This window comes from Palaemon carinicauda, chromosome 38 (genome assembly GCF_036898095.1).
Source record: "Palaemon carinicauda isolate YSFRI2023 chromosome 38, ASM3689809v2, whole genome shotgun sequence".
NCBI lineage: Eukaryota > Metazoa > Arthropoda > Malacostraca > Decapoda > Palaemonidae > Palaemon > Palaemon carinicauda.
Genome location: NC_090762.1, coordinates 15642382 through 15661806, shown reverse-complemented (window position 1 = coordinate 15661806; position 19425 = coordinate 15642382). Strand labels below are relative to the sequence as shown.

The 19425-nt window shown below is 40.3% G+C and overlaps 2 long non-coding RNA genes across 8 annotated transcripts in view; one reads left to right on the top strand and one right to left on the bottom strand.

Annotated features, from left to right (window-relative positions):
- The window catches only part of LOC137630434 (uncharacterized), a 219629-nt gene extending 204451 nt beyond the window's left edge, over positions 1-15178 (top strand). For all 5 annotated transcript variants that reach the window (XR_011041714.1, XR_011041712.1, XR_011041715.1 and 2 more), the window contains one exon: positions 14827-15178. This is a non-coding gene — a long non-coding RNA (uncharacterized lncRNA). The remainder of the gene's footprint in view (positions 1-14826) is intronic.
- A 4-nt stretch (positions 15179-15182) lies between these two features.
- The window catches only part of LOC137630433 (uncharacterized), a 109082-nt gene continuing 104839 nt past the window's right edge, over positions 15183-19425 (bottom strand). For 2 of the 3 annotated variants that reach the window (XR_011041709.1, XR_011041708.1), the window contains exon 6: positions 15183-15501. This is a non-coding gene — a long non-coding RNA (uncharacterized lncRNA). The remainder of the gene's footprint in view (positions 15502-19425) is intronic. The other variant, XR_011041710.1, reaches the window with a different exon arrangement.

The following is a 19425-nucleotide window of genomic DNA, read 5'->3' as shown; positions in this document are numbered from 1 at the left end:
CTAAGGATGTCAACAGACCTAGGAAGAGAATCAGGTCAGAGCGAGATGCGTACAGCCAGCAAGATGCGGACTCGCGGAAAGTTGCAGCGCTCATGGACGCTCCCTTGCAGCGCTCATGGACGCTCCCTTGCAGCGCTCATGGACGCTCCCTTGCAGCGATCTGGACGCGTTACGGGAGGCGACAAAGATTGTGACGCCAACCCCGCGGCATGCGGGACGCAGACAAGGCATGTGATTCTCCCACTCATTCTACATCGGAGATCGCTAATCCTTTAGAGGCGATCTCAGAGGAGGAGACGCAAGAAACTCTCATGCGGCAGATCTTAAAAGATTACTTGCAGTTTTGGCGGACTTATATCCGGATGAGCAGGCTGCACCTCGGAGCCCCCCCCTCGCAGTTTTTGAAGGGTAGACCCCAGAAATCTTCCTCCTCCAAGAAGACAAGTGGTAGCTAAATCGGTCAAGAGGGCTTTTTCTACATTAAACGATTGGATTCTCAAGAAAAAGGAACAAGGAAGGACTTCCTTTTCCTTCCCCCCTACGAGGTTGGCTTCTAGATCCAGTGTGTGGTACGAGACTGGGGAGGCTCTCGGTTTTGGAGTTCCTGCCTCCTCCCAAGGGGACTTCTCCAGACTCGTTGATGCCTCCTGTAGATCAGCCATGACTAAGGCTAAGGTTATTTGGTTCACATCAGAGATGGATCACTTGCTGAAGGGCATATTTAGAACAATCAAGGTCTTCAGCTTGATGGACTGGACTCTCGGAGCCCTCGCAGATGTCACAGACGAAAAGAACGAGACGCAGATGCACCTTATTGCCTGTCTCGATAGAGCCCTTTTCACGGCAGGTGTTATTAAGAAGAGAGGATTGACTCTCGCTCAAAGAGCAGAGCTCTTGTGTGCTCCTTTAAACAATCACCTCTTCCCTTCAGATGTAGTGAAGGACTTGTCGACAGCTTTTGCGCAACAAGCAACGCATGATCTAATTACCAGGATTGCGAAGAAAGTTCTTCCGGCAAACTTTTTAGCCAGGCAGGAGAAGGAAGCTCCTCCCACGCGCCAGCCCTTTTGTGGGAGGGCCCTTTCGAGAGGAAGTCAGAGAATGACTGCTGGAGGACAACCTCGTAAATACACAAAGCAGCAACCAAAAACCAGAAAGTGAGCTCTACAACCTCTAGACATAAGTGGGAGCCATGTTATCCCACTACTGGCAAGAGTGGAGCCAAAAGGGAGCGGATGACTGGACAGTCAATGTATTGAAGGAGGGTTACAAAATCCCCTTCCTAAGAAGACCACCTCTTTCACCAGAGCCGTTAGAGCCGACAGCTACATACTCGGGGAGCAAGGCAGCATCTCTTCAAGAGCAGGTAAACCAGATGCTATTAAAAGCAGCGATAGAAGTAGTAGGGGACCCCTCGTCAGAGGGATTCTACAACAGACTTTTTCTGGTTCCTAAGAACTCGGGGGGTTGGAGACCCGTTCTGGACGTACGTCCTCTGAACAAGTATGTAAGCAAAGTCAAGTTTGCTATGGAGACATCTACGTCAGTCCTAGCAGGCACCAGACAAGGAGACTGGATGGTGTCGATAGATCTGCAGGATGCGTAATTTCACATCCCAATTCACCCGAACTACAGAAAATTTCTGAGATTCGTACACCACACAACTACTTATCAGTTCAAAGCACTTTGTTTTGGATTAAGCACGGCTCCTTACGTTTTCACTCGAGTGGTGTCGAACGTGGCTCGCTGGTTACATCTGAAAGGGGTACGAATATCAATGTACCTGGACGACTGGCTAATCAGAGACAGGTCGCAAGAAAAATGTCTGGAGGATGTACGAGTAACAATGTGCATGACAACAGCTAAGTCCGGTTGTAAATCTGGCCAAATCACAACTGATGCCTTCACAAGACATCATCTACCTGGGGATGAGGACTCAGTCAGTGGTTTTTCGGGCTTTTCCAGCCCTGAAACGCATTCTGGAATGCTTGAGAAAGGTGAAGCGCTTCCTAGGTAGAAGGACCTGCTCGGTGAGGGAATGGATGAGTGTGCTGGGGACCCTCTCCTCGATCGAGCAATTCGTATCCTTGGGAAGACTTCATCTACGTCCACTGCAATTCCATCTGTCAAGATATTGGACAAGAGACCAAGGCCTTGAGACGTCGATTCTGATTCCTCTGGGAATCAGGAATCAGTTGAGTTGGTGGGATGACTCCCAACAAACTCCTAGAAGGCCTCGAACTTCAACAGAAGAACCCCGACCTAGTGTTGTATTCAACGCATCGGACGTGGGGTGGGGTGGGGTGGGGTGCAACACTGGGGAAGTGCGAGATCTCGGGTCTGTGGGAAGATTATCAGAAGGAATGGCATATAAACGTCAAGGAACTAGTGACCATTCATCTAGCACTAATGCACTTCCAGGAGGAAGTCCAGAACAAGTTAGTTCAGGTCAACGCAGACAACACTACAACGTTAGCCTACATCAGGAAACAGGGAGGCACTCGTTCGGATTCCCTTTATGAGGCAGCAAAAGATCTCCTACTGTGTGCAAAAGTGAGAAATATAACTCTGATAACCCACTTCATAGAGGGGGAGAAGAATGTCAGAGCGGATCTTCTCAGCAGAGGAAAACAGGTTCTCACGACAGAGTGGACCATACATCACGAGGTGTGCAGCAGGCTTTGGAATCTGTGGGGAGAACCGTCAATAGACCTCTTCGTGACGCAAAGAACAAAGAGGTTACCGGTTTATTGCTCTCCAGTCCCAGACCAGGAAGCAGTGGCAGTGGACGCCTTCCTCATGGAGTTGGAAGGACTAGACACGTACGCCTTCCCCCCATTCAAGATCCTAGACAGAGTCTTGAAGAAGTTCAGAGAGTCGAACAACGCCCGCATGACCCTGATAGCTTCGTTTTGGCCCATGAGACCTTGGATCACAGAAGTGGTGGAGTGGCTAGTAGACACCCCCAAATCGTTACCGTGTCGGGACGATCTACTCAGACAACCACACATAGAGAGATACCATCATAATCTCCTTGCTCTCAACCCCCAGATGCTGAAGCCTTGATGAGGATGGGGGGGCTTAGGGATTAGCAGTTGGGCTGTAATGTACAGTGGGACCTACTTCCCCACTGGACCTCGGTGCCTAACTGTTGATCTAACTAAATTAGTCAGCACTTTCTCTCCGTTCTTTTGATTACTTCTTTTTTTTTTCTCCCATCTCTTCCTCTTGGGCATGAACTTGTTGACGACTTTGGCTTGTATGACTTAGGTTTTGACTGCTGCTTTGGATTTGGCGCAGGGTGGGATGGATGTCATACCATCTCAACCTGTACAAATATAGACGCCATCACCATCTGGCAGACCCCATTGGGTGCAGACTAAGTCTGTTAAGAGTCGGGCTCCAATGATCCGGTTTTAAGTCGCCCATATTTGTGGGTAATGGGTGACGCCAGGCATTGGAGTCGTCGGTGGGAGGGGCTAATGACCCCCATTGACCAGTGTATGCCCACCTTGAGAGAGGCACCCCCTCTCTAATAGAGGACTGGTCCCCTGCTGAAGCCTCTTCTCGTGTTTGGCCACATGGGATAGGAGGACTGACATCCTCCGATAAGAGGTGGATAACCCGGCTTGCTTCTACTTCAAAAGCTAACCCCAACTCTAAAGGACCATTCTACTAATGTTCTAAAACAAAGTAATTTGGGTGATATGGAGAATTTGCAAATCCTTCATGTCACTCAGATTCCCATTGAAACCAATTATGATGTGCTGTATAAATTATTTCAATGTTATGGTCACATCAGGGAAATTAGAATGAGGCTTGAAGGTGATAAATGGGATTCATGGATGTCATTTAATAACCATGATGAAGCATTCAACGCAATCAATGATATCATAAATATTAAAATCAGTAATTTGAATTTCAAGGGTGCTCTTTGCAATCGGGTACCTAAGAATATAGATGTATATAAACCTGCAGATTGGATTGATAAAGGTATAGAGGTAGTTGTACCCTCCCAGAGAAAGCCAAAACCACCAAAGTGGCTTGTTGCTCAATCAAAAGGGAGTACTGGAAATTATTTCAAGACATGTAAATTTCTTTAAAAGAAAGGAAGTACCATCGCACCAGGAGATATATCTCGGTTTGGAAAAAAGAGAGTTTCCTAATAAGTGCCTAATCAGAAACTCAATCTGTTATACTTTCCAATATAAATACAGAGAACGATGACATAAAGCTGGATGTGAAACCCCATCTAAACTTCAGTTATGGAAGGGGAGTAGTTTTTAATAGAGACATGAATTCACAGAAGAGGAGATATTGGCCATGTGCCCTTTAACTGTGTGGAAAGTGCATAAAGTCCCTGGAACGTCAATGATTATCCTGACTTTCCAGGATGCTGATGTGCCTTTCCACATTTACATAGAGAATGAACGAATTAAAGTTCAAACTTTTAAGCAGAAGTCGCTGCAATGTTTTAATTGCTTTAGATATGGGCATCCATCTAAAGTATGCAAGAATGATAAAATGTGTAGTACTTGTTCCAATGTTTACCATGGAGAATGTACACTAGAGGCCAATTGTATAAACTGCAATTTGAATCACAAATCTACTGATAGGAACTGCCAGCAATATAAGTTGGAAGAGGCTGCTCTCAATAAATCCAGTATCAAACACATAAGCGTGGAGCATGCCTAGAGACTATTGAGTAAATCAAATCAGCAAGTTATGCAAAAGTATTGAAATCAGGAGAAAAAATGAGGCAGGAGACATCCAACCCACCTAATACTGCCGCTATTCCCCCGAAAAGAAATTTGCCATCTTCTGATAGAATTCTAGAGGATAAGGCAAGAATATCACGTAAGACTTTGCTCACCTCTAGTAAACATTTGTCCCCCACTACAAAGGATAATACTAACCTCTCTCAGGCTATATCTTTGCCTGATATGATGGAGGTTCCACATAAAACAGAGTTATGAGGTGTACCTGTAGTTGGGAAAACATCAAAACCTAATAAATCACCACCTGTCAATAGAAAAGAGAGAGATCTCAATCTCTCTCACCCCTATCTATTAAAAGCACTAAAGTTATGACATCAAACAGATAAGGGATTTTGACGAAGGAAAAATCTATTTCTGGGGAGAGACCTGTGACGCCCGGCGAAAAAGTCCTTCTTTGTACTTTTTCTGATATAAATCTTCCAAATATACCAGAGAAAATTAAAAGCATGGAATGCAGAGGTTACAACCCTCGCGCGAGCACCTTGTTGGTGTCGTATATCTAAAAAGGGCGTTTGTAAAACACTATTCACAGGCTGTCTTCCATTTAGATAATCCCTTCATCAAAGGGGGAGGGCCGTGACAGGCCCTAGAGAATACAGTTGGGATACCCTACCGACACCTACCACTCGCGCTCACTAGGTCATCCTTCAGTTTTGGACTTGACCGCAAAGTTGATAAGTTTTTTGCCCAGTGTTTTTCGAAGTGATTGTCGTTAATTCAACATGACTGACGTTGATACTTCACCCTTACCAATGTTAAGTACCATAGTTTGTTTTGGCAGCTTTTGACAGTACCGGGCATTTGTTCTGTTTCCAATATGGTGGTTTTTAGTTTTGGAAGCGATTGTCCGGCCGAGGTATCGGCAGCCATTTTGTGTTATGTTCGCTTCGGTAAATATTCTAGTTAATTTTGCCTATCTGGTACTCTGTCATCTAGGTTATATCACTTACGTTTTATGGCCTTTTAGTGTTATCATTAATTTTTACTATGGTATTTATTTGCTTGCAAGTCCAATTTGGACCTACGAAGAATAGCGATTTAAAGAATAGCGAATTAAAGTTTAGCGATTTAGTCTGTTAGTTTGTACTCGCCTCAGAGGCTTCGTTTTAGACTATATCCATGTTTATTTGTTACGTTGTCGTTATTCTTCGTTCTTGGTTATTACTAAGAAAAGCAATCAATTTTATTAATGTTCTTGTTTTATTGTGTGATGTTAGTTTTTTTTTATTATGTAACCTTGAGAGCGAAAACAGAGACTGCTCGTTCCCTGTTCTACAGATATGAGTTATCCCTTCTCTCGTTTTCTTTGTTAGCTCGAGTAAGAGAGGTGAATTTCCCGTTCTCCGTTTTTATACGATCACGAGTTATTCAGGCCTCCTCTTAGTATCAGAGTTGATGATAGTACGTTTAATATTATAAACGTTTTTATTGATGTGGTTACTGTTAATATAGCTAACACTATTAATAGGTACGTTAGTGTATGAGTCATTAATTGGGGTCGTTTTATACCGACACCCTTAGCTCCGCCTTGAGTTATGCTTAGCTCTGCCTTGAGTTATGCTCCGCTATATGGATACTCATTGGGTGAGAACTAGTTAACGTTCAGGAGCAGATTTTTGGAGTGCAACGGTGAAATCCGGCACTCGGACTCCGGCTGAAGCCTTTTACACACGAACCTTTGTCATGTTTGATCATAATTACACCGTTACGGCCGGCTTCACGGGAGATAACACAATCATTCATTGAGGTTAATGTTATCGTACCGGGAACAGATATGATGTTTTGCTTGTTGATATTTCAGATCAACAGGAAGACTACTTCAATCAGTCAATCAATTCAAGTTGAGGTCCACCATCCCCCACAAGAATTAGGTAACAACACGGAAAAGGCTAATATAAAACCTAATTTATCAAGACCCAAACTTAAAAAGCCTACAGAAAATATTGTCAAATAAAAAACTGTCACTGGGAAGACCTCATCAAAGATGTCTTCCAGAAAGTAATACATAGTTATTTCATCCATTTTGCAATGGAATTGTCAGGGTTTGAGGGCCAAATATGATGAACTGAAGCTCTTAATTCACAAGCATTACCCCATAATTGTATGTCAAAAGGAGAGCAAGCTTGATGCTAATACCCCTTGTCCTCGCGAATATAGTAGTTATTGGACACCTTATGATAACGGAGTAGGGAGCCATAGCGGAAGTCTCACATACGTTCGTTGAGATGTTCCCCAACTTCCTTTATCTGTCTGTACACCTCTGCAGGCAGTGGCTGTATGGATTGATATAGGGAGAAGATATACAATCTGTTCGCTGTACTTGTCTCCAAGCGATAACGTATGATATGATTTAGCAGAGGTGATTCAACAGCTCCCTCAACCTTTTCTTTTACTTAGAGATTGGAATGGTAGACATCTTTTGTGGGGTGATGTTTTAGCAGACACCAGGGTCAATATTATATCATCAATAGTGGAAAACGAGGATGTAGGACTCCTTAATACAGGAGAGCCCACACACTTCCATGTTCAGACAGGTACCATGTCATGCATTGACCTTTCAATTGCAAGCTCTAACTGCCTTCTTGATTTTGATTGGAGGACATTAGATGATTGGCATACTGTACTAGTGATCATGCACCAATCCTTATAAACACCAACAAGGGTCCGCCTTTACAAAGATCGCCACGATGGGATCTAGACAAGGCAGAGTGGGTTAAATTTCGTGAGCTAAGTGAAATCGAGGGTAGTGCAGAGCAGTTTGAATGTGTTGATGATGCCATAGCCCTACTGAATGGAACTCTTCATACAGCAGGAATCAATTCGATTCCCGAAACCACAGGACTATTCAAAAGACGACCAGTTCCGTGGTGGTCTTCAGAATTAACAGCCTTGCACAGAGCCACCTGAAAATCTCTTGACTAGATTGCATAGACGCCGTACGGATGAAAATTTGATATCCTACAAAAAGTGTAGAGCACAGTTTCGTCGTGCCATGAAAGAAGCTAGACGCCAATCTTGGGTGGCTTTTGTTTCCTTCCTTAATTGTAGAACACCAACATCTTCTGTATGGAGGAAAATAAAAAAAAGATTGTCAGCAAATTTACCCCAAATCCACCACCAGTGTTTAAAGAGAATGGTCAGTATGTGACTGAAGCAAATGAAGTTAGCAATGCCCTGGCTGACCACTTTTCAAATGTACGAGGGGCAAGTAAAAAATAAGGTTCCCAAAATTTTTGCAGGTATGAGACATTTTTTATTGACATAAATAAGTATACAATGTGAAAGCTTATACTTTAAACTATTTTTCTACATAGTCGCCAGATTTTTCTACGCATTTTTCCTGACGAGTTATCCACTTCAATTCCACTTGTTTCCGAAATTGAAGCAACACTTGGGTGGACAACGCTTCAATGCAGATGAAGAGGTGAAGGAAGCGGTCAGCAAGTTCATCGACGGCCTAGCGGCGGAGTTCTTCGAAGAGGGTTTTCAGAAGTGGATAACTCGTCAGGAAAAATGCGTAGAAAAATCTGGCGACTATGTAGAAAAATAGTTTAAAGTATAAGCTTTCACATTGTATACTTATTTATGTCAATAAAAAATGTCTTATACCTGCAAAAATTTTGGGAACCTTATTTTTTACTTGCCCCTCGTATCACGCAAGAGTGTAGCAGCTCCTGGTCACCAGTACAGGAGCATTGAAGAAAAGAAAATTTTTAATTTTGCAACAGGAAAGGAAGAAGCGTATAATTCTCCTTTTACTGAAAGAGAACTTGATTCCACAATCGCTACATGTAACGATACAGCCCCTGGACCCGATGGAATTCCATATGCAATGGTTAAACATGTACATTTTAATACAAAATTATTTATTTTAAGCATTATTAATAGAATATGACATGATCATAGTTACCCAAGTGTATGGGAATTAGCCATTATTTTACCCTTTTTAAAACCTGGTAAGGACAAGTTTTTAGCAGGAAACTACCAATCTATTGCATTGACATCTTGTTTATGTAAAATTATGGAGAAGATGGTCAATGCAAGACTGATGTGGTACCTTGAAAAGAAGGGTATTTTATCACCAGTTCAATGTGGATTCAGAAAAATGCACTCAACGACTGATGTGTTGATAAGACTTGAGTCCTCTATTTGTGAAGCATTTGCTTCCAAACAGCACCATGTGACAGTCTTTTTTTTACCTTGAAAAAGCATATGATACCACTTGGAGATATGGTATACTGTACTTGAAACAATTCATGAATTGGGATTGAGAGGAGAGCTGCCCCTATTTATTCAGGCATTTCTTTCAAATAGAGTTTTTCAAGTGAGAGTGGGGGAACCTCTACCAAAGAGTAAGTGTCAGGAAGGAGTTACTTAGGGGAGTGTGCTGAGTGTAACCCTTTTTGCACTAGCAATTAATGGGATATCCTCAGTCGTTCCTCGGGATGTTCTCTCAACATTATTTGTGGATGATCTCTCAATATCATTTGCTGGAGCTAGAATGGCAATGGTTGAGAGAAAAATACAACTCTCAATTGACAAAATTATCCAGTGGGCCGATATGAATGGATTTAAGTTCTCGACAAGTAAAACTACTATTGTCCATTTTTGTCGTATCCGGGGAGTACATCCAAACCCGGATATATACATTAAAGGTCAACGGATACCATGTGCAAGTGAAGCTAAATTTTTAGGTTTGATATTTAATTGCAGGCTTACATGGGTTTCTCACTTGAAAACGTTAAAAGCTAAATGTCTCAAGGCTCTGAATATTTTAAAAGTACTGTCCCATACATCGTGGGGGCAGACTGCAATACTATTTTGAAATCATAGAAGGCCTTGATTTTTTCCAAAATCAGTTATGGATGTGAAATATACTCCTCAGCCACCCCAAGCTGGTTAAAGATATTAGATTCAATGCATCATGGTGGTATTAGATTGTCCACAGGAGCATTTAGAACCTCACCTATCCCAAGTCTCCTTGTTGATGCTGGAAAGTTACCTCTAGATCTTTACCGAGTTTCTGCTATTATTCGGTATTGGTTTAGATTGCAAAGACTCCCTAATTTTTTAGCCTTTCAGACTGCAAGCCATGGAAGTCACTCAACATACTTTGAGTTGCACCCAAAATCTCCTCTACCGTATGGGTTTAGGGTGAAACAATTTTTAAACAGTCTTGATATAATTAGAATTACGGTACTTCCATTTAAGGTATCATCAATGTCTCTATGGAAATTACCAGAGATATCTTTTTGTAAATATTTTATTGGAGTCAAGAAGAATATGACTGACTTAGAATCCAGGTCTCTGTTTATGGAACATGTTGAAGAACATAGGGGATCAACTTTTATATACACTGATGGCTCCAAATCTGATGCTGGCATTGGATTTGGAGTACATAGTATTGGTTTTAATTGTAGAGGTGCACTTCCTCTAACAGCTTCAATATTTACTGCTGAACTGTATGGCATACTAACCGCTATTGAGAAAATAGCTTTGGAAAAGGAGGGTAATTTTACAATTTTTAGTGATGCAAGGAGTGTTCTTCAAGCTTGTAGAAGTTTTTAATTCTAGTAACCCTCTGGTTTTAAAGATTTTAGAATGGCTTTTTATTATTGGACGGAGAGGTATAACAGTTCGATTTTGTTGGGTTCCAGCACATGTAGGTGTTTCTGGGAAAAAGAAGGCCGATTTACTGGCGAAGAATGCGGCATCCGAGTTGCTACCAAAGAGGTATCCCATTCCCTGTAATTATTTCCTACCTTACCTCAAGAAATTAGTTTGTAATAAATGGCAACAGCACTGGGATAGTCTAGATGGCAATAAAATGAGGGAAGTAACGAATATCATATCACCTTGGAGGTATAACATGATACCCCGAAAATGGGAGAAGACACTTTGTCATCTGTGTATTGGTGACACACGAGTTTCTGCTGAAGGGCCAACACCAACCGTATTGTGAGGACTGTTTAGTACCTTTAACAGTGAGGCATTTGTTGACTGAATGCCCTAATTTTCATAACTTAAGAAATAGATATCTGTTTGAGGCTTGAGGTGAGGATGGCAGGTTCATCCTTGCCAAGATTCTTGGACATGTGTCCTACTATGCGAGCGGAATTTTTAGATTTATTTCAGAAGCAGGTCTTCTGAAAACTATTTGATTATTATAATGATTTCTTAACCTTTATGGTTTTAATTTAATTCTCTTTTATTTTTCATATATAATAAAGGCTATTGGCGTCAATGACCTTAGATGTCAGGATGCCAGAAATCAATCCTCGCTCTCAATCTAACTGCGTTTGACTATCGAAAAACTGGCAAGAACGAAGAGCTTTTCGAGGGAAGCTGCAAGAGCAATCGCGAGAGCGAGGAGGACGTCCACAATCAAGGTGTACCAATCTAAGTGGAACGTGTTCAGAGAATGGTGCAGGATTAACAACATATCCTCTTGCAGTACCTCTCTAACTCAAACTGGCAGATTTTCTGTTGCATTTAAGAACACACGAGAAGCTAGCAGTATCAACTATCAAGGGATACCGCAGCATGCTAGCCTCCGTCTTCTGTCACAGACATATTGATGTGTCAGGAGACAAGGATCTCTCGGACCTCATAAGATCCTTTGAGACCGTTAAGAGGGAGGACAACCCAACCCCCTCTTGGAATTTGGATGTAGTCCTGATGTTTTTAACCTCGAGCAGGTTTGAACCTTTCGACAAGGCTTCATGGAAGGATCTTACTAAGAAGACCCTATTCCTGGTTGTGTTGGCGACAGCAAAGAGAATAGGAGAGTTGCAAGCCATTAGCAAAAAGGTGGCCTTCAATGGAGAGAAAGCAGTCTGCTCTCTACAACTATGTTTTCTCGCCAAGAACGGGAATCCTTCGCAACCATGGCCCAGATCCTTCACCATTCCAGGGTTATCTCATTTAGTAGGACGGGAAAAGGAGAGAGGCCTTTGTCCAGTGAGAGCCCTAGAATTTTATCTGCCAAGGACCAAAAACCTGAGAGGACAGGAAGAAACCTCTGGTGCTCGGTAAAGAAGCCTTCGTTACCCTTGTCAAAGAATGCACTGGTGTTCTTTATAAAGGATTTTTAATAAGAGAAGCTCACCAGAACTGTGACGAGAAAAGCTTTCCAATCCTCAAAGTCAAACCATATGAAGTAAGAGCTGTGGCGACTTTAATGGCTTATAGACACAACAAGTCTATGAAATCAATTTTGGAAGCGACATTCTGGCGAAGCAAGTCAATCTTCGCAGATTGTTACCTTAAAGAGGTACAGACCCAATATGAGGATTGTTGTTGCCTCCGGCGTCGTAGTTGGAGAGGATACTACTGCCTCTAACCTATAACCTTTTATTATATACCTTTGCCTTTTTCTTGAACTTGATGTCACAGGTTGTCTGTGAAGGTTGTTGCAACCTTCCACAGTCTGGGATGCAAGTCTAAGTTAGTTTTTATGGAATATGTTTTCAGTGTGTTTTTGGGTCAGGTGGTCAGATCATTGTCCATGGCTATGGCAGGATAGCAAGGGTGGTGGTCTAGTCATGTTAAGGTCAAGGACCGTGTGGCAGCCCCACAGACACTTTTACAGCCCCCTGGGTGGATCACTGGGTCTCTCAAGGAATACAGGCAAATGAGGCAGGATAACTATGAAGCCAGCTTCCTTATCAGGTAGGAACCAGATTATTGGTACAGCTAATTTGTTGCGAGTAATAATTATACGAATTCCCGAGGGGGTTGCAGTTTTCTAACCCACCACCAATGGTGTCAATCAGCTATATAAATGTAACTACCGGTAAAGTTACATATTTAAAAAAGGGATTTTGACGAAGGAAAAATCTATTTCTGGGAAGAGGCCTGTGACGCCCGGTGAAAAGGTTCCTTCTTCTTACACTTTTCTAATATAAATCTTCCAAATATACTAGAGAAAGATAAAAACATGGAATGCAGAGGTTACAACCCTCGCGCGAACACCTTGTAGGTGTCGTGTATTTAGCAAGGGCGTGTGAAACCACTATTCACAGGCTGTCTTCCAGTTAGATAATCCCTTCATCAATGGGAAGGGCCGTAACAGGCCCTAGAGAACACAGTTGGACTACCCCCCCCCCCCCCCCCCCCCCGACACCTACCACTCACGTTATTTTCATTTTAAAATTAAATTTTAAATATACTTACCTGGTAGTTACATATATGAAAGGTCCCTCCCTCCTCCCCTCTGAAAACAGGGGCATGGAATTTCTGAGGACAAATGGGAATGGTTCCAGGTACCTGGATAGAGGGAGCACAGGTATGATCACCTGTTTCTATGCATGGTTTTGTGACTAAGTGTAGTGTCTATGGCCGCCAGCAGTTATTCCTGCACAGAGATGTTCCCCCGGAATATTCGGGATCATCTCCATGATGCTCTTTTTGGAGGACTAGGCTAACGACGACTTCAAAGACCTTCTCTCCAAGAGGATGTTTTTGGCTCCACCTCCAGGCTTTGCTTTTAGGGGGTCCTTCTCTAGAGCCCTTATGCTTCTGGAGCATGCTATCAAGGTTGTTTGTCATCTTTGTTTGATCTTTCATCTTTGGATGAAGATCCTTGATGCCTCTGGCATCCTTAATTTTAGTCTTTAGGGACCTTCTAGATCTTGCAAGCAACTTGCTGAACATTTTTCAGCTGCAGTCCAGTCGTCAACCTTCGGGGTGTTCTCCTCCAGATACGTCCTCCTAGGAGGAGGAACTGTCACCTTTGCTGCTCATCCTCACCTACAAGGAAGTTTGCGGAACTTCTAAACCCGCAACGACTTTGAGGGCCTTTTCACCAGGCTGCGTCCTTCTGGAGTTCCTTTTCCAGGGCGTTGTTCCTCATAGCAAGGTTTTTTTGCCCGCAATAGTTCCCTTGGCTTTTTTCCTCCGCAACAGTTCCCTTGGCTTTTTTCCTCCGCAACAGTTCCCTTGGCTTTTTTCCTCAGTAACAGTTCCCTTGGCTTTTTCCTCAGTAAGTTCCCTTGGCTTTTCCCCCGCAAAAGTGTCTTTTTCCCGGCAAAAGTTTGCAGGTCCGCTATCTCGTTCGTAGGCTGGACTTGCTAGCAAAAAGTACCATGAGCATAATAACACAAAAATAATAACGGTTCTAAAGGCATAAGACCAAGGACTTAACCAAGAACCTAAGTGACAGAGTACTAAACGGGCAGACAAAGATGAATTCCCATACCAGTGAACAAATAATGGCCGCCGTGAAGGGCCAGACGGGAATAATAAAACAAGACTATACTGGATATAAAACAAAAGCCCGGTACTATAAAAAGCTGTCAAAACAAACTATGGTACTTAACATTGGAATGTGTGAAGATGGAGCTTCGGACATGACGAAATAAATCCACGAATGTTAAAAAAAAAGTCGAGAGCATCACAAAAAAATCCACACCAACAAAGTCCAAAAAGAAGGATGATGTTCAGATGGCGCTCGCGTCGTGGCGTGGGTGGTGTGGCGCTGGTGGTTGGCTAGGGCCTTTGTATCGGCCCATCCCTTTGACGAAGGAATTAACTAAATGGAAGACAACCTGTGAATAGTGGATTTCACGCGCCTTTGCTTTATACACGACACCCAAAAGGTGCTAGCGTGAGGGTTGTAACCTCAGCATTCCATGCTTTTATCTTTCTCTGGTATAATTGGAAGGTTTTATCAGGAAAGGTATATAAGAAGGACTCTTTTCACCGGCCGCCACAGGTCGACCCAGAAAAATATTTTTTCAAGGTCCATTCAATATATGGCATTTTTTCCATTAACATTTTATAAGTCCATAAAAAAATACCAAGTCTAGATGTAATTTGTGTTTTGCTTTTTCATAAATTCATTCAAATTTTTATTCAATATTTTTTATTTGTAAATCCATTCAAATGTGATTGAACTGAACAAAGTATTGAAGTCCTTTTTATGGGGTTATTTTTCAATTTTCCTTTTTATGGGGTTATTTTTCAATTTTCTAAAAATTTATAAAAACCATTTTCTTTTTATGGAATATTCATTCACATGGACTAATTTGTATTTTCTCTTTTACAGGATGTGGTTTATGAAAGCTACATCGCCGAGGAAACGTAACATCGCCGAAGAAAAAAAATATATATGCCGGTCATCCAGGGCAACCATAAAAAAATTCTGGACCCCTCAAAGTTGTTTTGTTTTATTTTTTTTTTTTTTTTTAATTTTTATTTTTTTTTTGTGAAAATTTATGTTTCTTTTAAATCTTTATTGTGGTTACTTTAACAAAATTTGTATCACACCATTGCTTTGAATTTAATATATTTATATTACATTCAAACTTTTTTGGATTATCTAATATAAAATGCTTGATTTTAAATTTGTATTGTTTTCAAACTTTTTTGGATTATCTAGAATAAAATGCTGAACTATATATGCTTATTTATTTACAATGAATACCTATTTCGTAAACATTGGTTGATTATGAAATACCAAATAAACCAGCAAGGTAGTAGACAATTATAGCTTGGCCAAAACAGGAGGTTGCCTTAGGTTGTCAAATAGTATATATTCCTGAATTACTGGAGATAGTGCGAAAACGCCCAAAAAATGTACACTGCTATAGGCCATGGCCCAGCTTCTCTTCTGCTCCAATTTTAATTCTCATCCACCCCGGGCAAGGTTACTCTTACTTTCCGCCACTGCAAGAACTTTCATATATCGGTACTGTCCAATTCTACGGGAGTATTACTGGCACTGTTAAACAAAAAGCAAATGATTATTAACCTGGCATAGACAAATATATGGCTAGACATTACAATAATATAAAATCTCACATTATTACTTTAGCTATTCCAAATGTTCTCGTGACTTCTGCCAGAGTATTCCTGACACTGTTCAACAGAAGACAAATGCTGAATATCTGACTAATCAATACAGGAAAGATGAATCTTCAAACTTATACTTGGGCTATTCCTAGTAATTATTATCCTGACATGGCTCTACACAAGACAAATACTAAAAATATGGCTACACATTACTATAATATAAAACATCAAATTTTTACTTTAGCTATTCCAAATGTTCTCGTGACTTCTGCCAGAGTATTCCTGACACTGTTCAACAGAAGACAAATGCTGAATATCTGACTAATCAATACAGGAAAGATAAATCTTCAAACTTATACTTGGGCTATTCCTAGTAATTATTATCCTGACATGGCTCAACACAAGACAAATACCAAATATATGACTACTCTTTACAATAATAATTTAACCTCAAATTTTTACTTTAGCTATTCCAAATGTTCTCGTGAATTCTACCAGAGTATTCCTAGTGATTATATTCCTGACACTGTTCAACAGAAGACAAATGCTGAATATCTGCCTAATCAATACAGGAAAGATGAAACCTCAAACTTATACTTAGGCTATTCCTAGTGATTATCATCCTGACATGGCTCAACACAAGACAAATACCAAATATATGGCTACACATTACAATAATAATTTAACCTCAAATTTTTACTTTAGCTACTCCAAATGTTCTAGTGAATTCTACAAGAATACTCCTAGTGATTATTATCCTGAAATGGCTCAACAGAAGGCAAATACTAAATTTATGGGTACTCATTACAATAATAATAAAACCTCAAATTTTTACTTTAGCTATTCCAAATGTTCTCGGGAACTCCACAGGAGTATTCCTCGTGATTACAATCCTGACACTGCACAACTGAAGACAAATACTAAATATCTGGCTAATCAATGCAAGAAAGATAAAACCTCAAATTTTACTTAAGCCATTCAAAGTGTTTTTGTTACTCCACAGGAATATTTCTGGTGGTTTTAATCCTGACACTGCTCAACAGGAAACAAATACAGTACTGAATATATGGCTAATCAATACAAGAAAAATACAACAAAATTTTGCTCAGTCTACAGTATTCCAATTATCCAGCATGTGTTCTCATAACTTCACGTGGATATTCCTTGTGATTGTAATCTTAACATTGATCAACAGAAAACAAATACATATCTGGCTACTCAAGACAGTAAACTAAATCCAAAAAAATTTGCTTAATCTATTCCAATTATCCAATAAGAGCTCTCATCACTAAACGGGGATATTATAAGTGGTTATAATCCTTACACTGATGACAAGACAACAGATACTAAAGATCTGGCTATCCAATAAAATAAAAATTAAAGCTAAAAACTTGGCTAAATCTCTTCCATATAAGCAATAACTGTTCTCATAACTTCACGGGAATATTCCTAGTGATTACGATCCTGCCACTGCTATAGAAAAAAAAAGTACTAAATATCTTGCTACCCAATATAATTAAAATAATTCATTTTAATTTATTCTAAATATCCAACTAATATTTTCATTACTGAGGGGGAAAATTCCTTGTAATCCTAGCACTGCTTAACAAAAATGTACTGTAATACTCTAACAACCTACTTCTTACTGGCTACCCAATGGAAAAAAACAATAAAATCTATAAATTCCACTTAATCTATCGTACATATACAAAAGTTCTCATTGCCTACATTAGAAATTCTTATTGTTTGTAATCCTAGCACTGCTTGGAAATTAAATAGTAAATAACTGATTACCCATTGGAAGAAAAATAAAACTTAAAAATTTCACTTGATCTATTATAAATATCCCACAAACGTTCTTATTACTTAAAGGGCAAATTCACAGGGATTGTAATTCTATCACTGCAGGAAGCAAACTATAATAAATCTTTGTTCATACTGGTTACTTAATGGAAAAATAATAATTCAAAATAAGACCTGAAAATTTCACTCATCTATGCTAAACATCTTACATGTGTTCTTCTTGTTACTAAATGGAGAATAATTAAATATCTTACATTCCTAGTGATTGTAATGCTAGCACTGCTTAACAGGAATTATTAAGTGGGCTTTCAACTATATTTCTATCCTTCTTTTATATAAAATTTGCAATACACAGTTTCCTTAAGGCTGCACAAGTCTCTCTTGTCATTATCTTAAATCCTAAACTACACCAGTCGTCCATAAAGAATTAAATCCAAAGGATTACTATAATACATACAGATAGCCTTCGTTTTACGAAATAGATTACTATTAGCATAGTGTGTGGTTAATATAAACTATAGCATATTCATCTATAATAAAACTTAACTCCAAAGGATTATTATATTAGTATATATCAACAGAATCCTTGAGCTAAATTAGCATTATGCATCAATATCTTTACAGTTTGTGAATGTTCTAGATTACATTTTCACCCTTTTGAGTATTTGTTGGAAACTTTTTGTATAAGAATACATTTGAGTTAGTGGTTATAAGAAATCTAAAATCTAACATATAATTTAAAGTCAACTTAATTTCACTGACAGTTCCAATTACATAAACATTTCCAACGTTTTAACAATCACCAAACAAACAGTGGATTATACAAACTAAAAATAACCTAGTTTCTTAGCAATCTCACTTACTGGTGGTCTCACGTCAATAAGTATTTACAAATTGTTGCAACATGTTATTTTCATTAGTAATATAAATTTTTGAATATACTTACCCGATAATCATGTAGCTGTCAACTCCGTTGCCCGACAGAAATCTACGGACGGGATACGCCAGCGATCGCTATACAAGAGGGGGGTGTACTCACCAGCGCCATCTGTGGTCAGGTACTCCAGTACTTCTTGTCAACACCACCTCAATTTTTTCCTCGGTCCACTGGTTCTCTATGGGGAGGAAGGGTGGGTCAATTAAATCATGATTATCGGGTAAGTATATTCAAAAATTTATTTTACTAATGAAAATAACATTTTTCAATATTAATCTTACCCGATAATCATGTAGCTGATTCACACCCAGGTGGGTGGGTGAAAACCAGTGTACATGTTAATCAAGAAGCTAAGTATCCCGTATTTCATTTTTATCAGTTATTCAAAATAAAAAATGAAATTATAAGTACCTGGTAAGGAAGTCGACTTGAACCATTACTCTGCCTTTAATAAGTACGTCTTCCTTACTGAGCGCAGCGGTCCTCTTAGGAGGCTGAACAACTCTTAGGTGCTGAAGTATAAAGGGCTGCAACCCATACTAAAGGACCTCATCACAACCTCTAACCTAGGCGCTTCTCAAGAAAGAATTGACCACCCGCCAAATCAACTAGGATGCGGAAGGCTTCTTAGCCCACCGTACAACCCAAAACAACAATAAAAGCATTCAAGAGAAAGGTTAAAAAGGTTATGGGATTATGGGAATGTAGTGGTTGAGCCCTCACCTACTACTGCACTCGCTGCTACGAATGGTCCCAGGGTGTAGCAGTTCTCGTAAAGAGACTGGACATCTTTGAGATAGAATGATGCAAACACTGACTTGCTCCTCCAATAGGTTGCATCCATAATACTCTGCAGAGAACGGTTCTGTTTGAAGGCCACTGAAGTAGCCACAGCTCTCACTTCATGTGTCCTTACCTTCAGCAAAGCAAGGTCTTCATCCTTCATGTGAGAATGAGCTTCTCTAATCAGAAGCCTTATGTAATAAGAAACTGCGTTCTTAGACATAGGCAGCGAAGGTTTCTTAATAGCACACCATAAGGCCTCTGATTGTCCTCGCAAGGGTTTTGACCTTTTAAGATAGTACTTAAGAGCTCTGACAGGGCAAAGTACTC